A 5,011-nucleotide genomic window follows, 5' to 3' on the forward strand; every position below is an offset into this window, starting at 1 on the left:
TACCAAATCCAAAATGGCCTCCCCTCTGGTCAGACAATCTACATACTGCGTTAGAAAAGCTTCCTGGACACACTGCACAAACACCGCCCCATCCAATCTACTTGATCTAAAGATCTAAAGAGCTTCCAATGGAACAAAGGTTTACAAAGCTGATTCCTGGGATGTCAGGACTGACATACAAAGACAGCATGGATCAGTTAGGACTATTCACTGGAATTAGAAATCTCAGGAGGATCTTATAAAAATCCATAAAATTCAATCACGCTTGAATAACACACCGCCCCATCCAATCTACTTGATCTAAAGATCTAAAGAGCTTCCAATGGAACAAAGGTTTACAAAGCTGATTCCTGGGATGTCAGGACTGACATACAAAGACAGCATGGATCAGTTAGGACTATTCACTGGAATTAGAAATCTCAGGAGGATCTTATAAAAATCCATAAAATTCAATCACGCTTGAATAACCAAAGGCCCCAGTCCTGCTCCTACTCTCAACGTTTCTACGGTGCCACATCGTCAGAGTTTTTCAGGCTCAAACCCTTGTAAATTGCTCTGTCTACCCCTCTAACTCTCTACTTCTCCTTTACAGGCTGTAAAATGCTCTGTGGATTGTCTGTTGGGACTAGTATCTCTTCATCAGGACCATTACACTCCTGTGAACATTTCATTCTGTTAAATATTCAGTCAATATAAAAACATGGTTATTGATTCTGGCTGTGAAATGAGCGTGTGGGACTGGAAATTAGATTAGATTCCCTTAGATTAGATTCCCTACAGCGTAGAAACAGGCCCTTCGGCCCAACAAGTCCCCATCAACCCTCCAAAGAGCAACCCACCCAGACCCCTATTTTTACCCCTGACTTGGCACCCAACACTATGGGCAGTTTAGCGTGGCCAATTCACCTGACCTGTACATCTTTGGATTGGATTGGATTTGGACTGTGGGAGGAAACCGGAGCACCCGGAGGAAACCCACACAGACACGGGGAGAATGTGCAAACTCCACACAGTCAGTTGCCAGAGGTGGAAATTGAACCCAGGTCCCTGGCGCTGTGAGGCAGCAGTGCTAACCACTGAGCCACAATTAATCCATTTGGAGAGAAATCTTAAACTACATCCTTGCTGACGATCTCCAATTTATCAATTTTCACTTCCCTCTTCATATCTGAATCTGCTCTCAATTCCGCTTTGAAAATCTTCCCTGCACATTGTGCAATATTTTCACCAGTTTAATCTTGACATGTTCCAATAGTCAGCACACTTCTTCCATTCTCACACATCACTCAGCCACACTCTGTCTACAATAAGCCTGAAACCACATACCAACTCTGGCACCTCTCACACTCCGAATGATATCCCCAACCCACTCTCAAAATGTAACATCTCTCAACCACATTCAGAGTCACACTGGGGTAGGGGAGTTGCCCTGAGAGTTCTCAACATTAACTCTAGACCCCATGAAGTCTCATGGCTTCAGGTTAAATATGGGTAAGGAAACCTCCCGCAGATTACCACAGACCATCCTCCCTCAGCTGATGAATCAGTACTCCACCATATTAAACAATACTTAGAGGAAGCACTGAGGGTGGGGAGGACACAGAATGCCCTCTGGGTGGGGAATTGCAATGCCCACCACCAAGAGTGGCTCCGTAGCAGTATTACTGAGCGAGCTGGTCGGGTCCTAAAGGACGTAGATGCTAGACTGGGTCTGGGGAAGGTGGTGAGGGAGCCAACAAGAGGGAAAAACATACCTAATCCCATCCTCACCAAACTGCCAGCTGCAGATGTATCTGTCCATGACAGTATTGGTCAGAGTGACCACTGCACAGTCCTTGTGGAGACAAAGTCCCACCTTCACATTGAGAATATCCCCCACCATGCTGTGTGGCACTGTCACTGTGCTAAACGGGACAGACTTCAAACCGATCCAGCAACTCAAGGCTGGGCATCCCTGAGGCACTGTGAGCCATCTACAGCAGCAGAACCGCAGTCCAGCACAATCTGTAACCTCATGGCTCAGCATATCCCCCACTCAGCCATTACCATCAAACCACGGGATCACCCCTGGTTCAGTGGAGAGTGCAGGAGGGCAGCACCGGGCAGACCTGAAGATGAGGTGTCAGCCTGGTGACGCCACCAAACAGGATTACTTGATTGTCAAACAGCATAAGCAGCAAGTGATAGGCAGAACCAAGCAATCCCACAACCAATGGGTCAGATCTAAGCTCCGTAGTCCTGCCACATCCAGTGGTGAATGTGGTGGATAATTAAACAACTCAGGGCAGGAGGAGGCTCCACAAGTATCCCCACCCTCAATGATGGAAGAGCCCAGCACATCAGGGCAAAAGGTAAGGCTGAAGTTTTTGCAGCATTCTTCAGTCAGAAGTGCTGAGTGCACGTGTTGACTGTGAGGCTCACAGCCCAAGATCTAGCTGTGACTCTGAGCACCAACTCCCTGACCATTACACTGCTAACCCCAATACTCAGTCCATAACTCAACCTCTCAACAGTGATATCGTGGAAACCAAACCATGCTCTGAGTATACTGTCCTTAACCCACACACTCACTGAAACTCTCCTAAGGCAATGTCTGACCAGTGTAGAGAGAGCTTTACTTTGATTCTAACCTCGTGCTGTTCCCGTCCTGGGAGTGTTTGATGGGGACTAGTGTAGAGGGAGCTTTACTCTGTATCTAACCTCGTGCTGTCCCTGTGCTGGAAGTGTTTGATGGGGGACAGTGTAGAGGGAGCGTTACTCTGTATCTAACCCCGCGCTGTTCCTGTCCTGGGAGTGTTTGATGGGGACAGTGTAGAGGGAGTTTTACTCTGTATCTAACCCTGCGCTGTCCCTGTCCTGGGAGTGTTTGATGGGGGACAGTGTAGAGGGAGCGTTACTCTGTATCTAACCCCGCGCTGTCCCTGTCCTGGGAGTGTTTGATGCCAACAATGAGAACGTATAATATTTTTGGAATCATTTATTATGAGTGTCGAATAGATGTGCCTTTGATGGAAGTTGGCAGTGATGCCCGCTGGGTGATGAGCCGCTGGGTGATGAGCCGCTGGGTGATGAGCCGCTGGGTGATGAAGTTGGCAGTGATGCCCGCTGGGTGATGAGCCGCTGGACGTCAGCTCACTTTGCCTCCTCCATTTGGTCTTGGGTCTGAAATGGAAAAGGGATTGCTGTCATTTGGATTCACTGTCAGAGCAAACTGGATGGTTGGTTGGGCGTGAGCTGCATTTCTAGTCCCATTGATTGCAGTGGGAAAGCTGCGTGAGCACCTCAATCAGCCTCACCCAAAATCAAAACCACACCATGGAGTTTCCAATTTGTCCCAGAGAATGCAAAGCACAGATCAAACCTGGCTGAAATAACAATTACGAAATGTAAGAATTCTGTCATCTGAATAATAGTTTTACACTTTACACTGAGTGAGGACCATTTTCACAAAGTGGTTGGGAAATAAACAAGGAGATAGAGAGACTGACAGAGAGAGAGAGAGATAGAGAGACTGACAGAGAGAGAGATAGAGAGACTGAGAGACAGAGAGAGACAGAGAGAGACTGACAGAGAGAGAGACAGAGAGAGAGGGAGACAGAGACAGACTGACAGAGAGGGAGAGAGAGACAGAGACAGAGAGAGAGAAATAGAGAGAGTCTGACAAAGAGAGAGAGATATAGACAGAGAGAGACTGGACACAGAGAGACTAACAGAGAGAGAGAGAGAGAGATAGAGAGACTGACAGAGAGATTCACAAACTGACAGAATGAGAGATTGTTAGAGACAGGCTGACACAGAGAGAGAGACTGACACAGAGAGAGTGAGAGAGAGAGAGAGATTCAGAAACTGATGGAAAGAAAGACAGACTGACAGAGAGAAAGAGAGTGACAGAGATAGACTGACAGAGAGATAGAGAAAGAAAATAAACTGACAGAGAGAGAGAGAGAAAAAGAGGGAAGAGAGATGGGAAATCAGATCTCCATTTCTAGATAGGCTGCATTCATGACAAGGGGAGGTGTGGTAAAAACCTGGAGTCGGAGAAACTAAACAATGGAGGAGGCCGCTCTGCCCCTCAGCCTCTTCTGGCTTTCAATTGGACCATTGCTGATCTGACTCCGAATTCATCAACATAATGGTAGTCCTGCAATTCCGAACATTCCTGTCTCACAAAACTGTTCGGACCTTAACGTCATTAAACAGTGATACTAAATGACACTAACTCATTCCAAACTAATGTAGCATCAGCCCCCCTGCTCCCCAAGAGGCTATCCGAAAAGCCTGGCAGAATGGTTCCCTGTCCGCCATCATGATTGAGGGGCTTAGCAGGGTTTTGGGGGATGCCTCTGATCCTCGTGCCTCACTCTGACAAAAGGGAGCTCAGTCCATCTCTAAAAACATGAACAGAACAGAAAATTACTTCCAGGTCTGCGCAGGACTGATGGTGGAGGTGCTGCACTGTCAAAAAGGGCCCTCTTTTCATAGAACATAGACTAGAGGCCCATCGACCCTCAATGTTGTGCCGACCTGTGAAACCAGTCTGAAGCCCATCTTCACAAACTTGATTGAGATTTTTGAAGAAGTAACAAAGAGGATTGATGAGGGCAGAGCGGTAGATGTGATCTATATGGACTTCAGTAAGGCGTTCGACAAGGTTCCCCACGGGAGACTGGTTAGCAAGGTTGGATCACACGGAACAGGGAGAACTAGCCATTTGGATACAGAACTGGCTCAAAGGTAGAAGACAGAGAGTGGTGTTGGAGGGTTGTTTTTCAGACTGGAGGCCTGTGACCAGTGGAGTGCCACAAGGATCGGTGCTGGGTCCACTACTTTTTGTCATTTGCATAAATGATTTGGATGCGAACATAAGACGTACAGTTAGTAAGTTTGCAGATGACACCAAAATTGGAGGTGTAGTGGACAGTGAAGAGGGTTACCTCAGATTACAACAGGATCTGGACCAGATGGGCCAATGGGCTGAGAAGTGGCAGATGGAGTTTAATTCAGATAAATG

The 5,011-nt window shown here is 47.2% G+C and overlaps 1 protein-coding gene across 1 annotated transcript in view; it reads right to left on the reverse strand.

The window, feature by feature from the left end:
* Positions 1 to 2,962: 2,962 nt before the first annotated feature.
* The window catches only part of c9 (complement component 9), a gene marked incomplete at its 5' end in the record, with an annotated part of 48,590 nt that continues 46,541 nt past the window's right edge, over positions 2,963 to 5,011 (reverse strand). Inside the window, 1 exon segment of the mRNA XM_043703045.1 lies at positions 2,963 to 3,162.

This window comes from Chiloscyllium plagiosum, chromosome 2 (genome assembly GCF_004010195.1).
Source record: "Chiloscyllium plagiosum isolate BGI_BamShark_2017 chromosome 2, ASM401019v2, whole genome shotgun sequence".
In the NCBI taxonomy this organism is placed as follows: Eukaryota; Metazoa; Chordata; class Chondrichthyes; order Orectolobiformes; family Hemiscylliidae; genus Chiloscyllium; species Chiloscyllium plagiosum.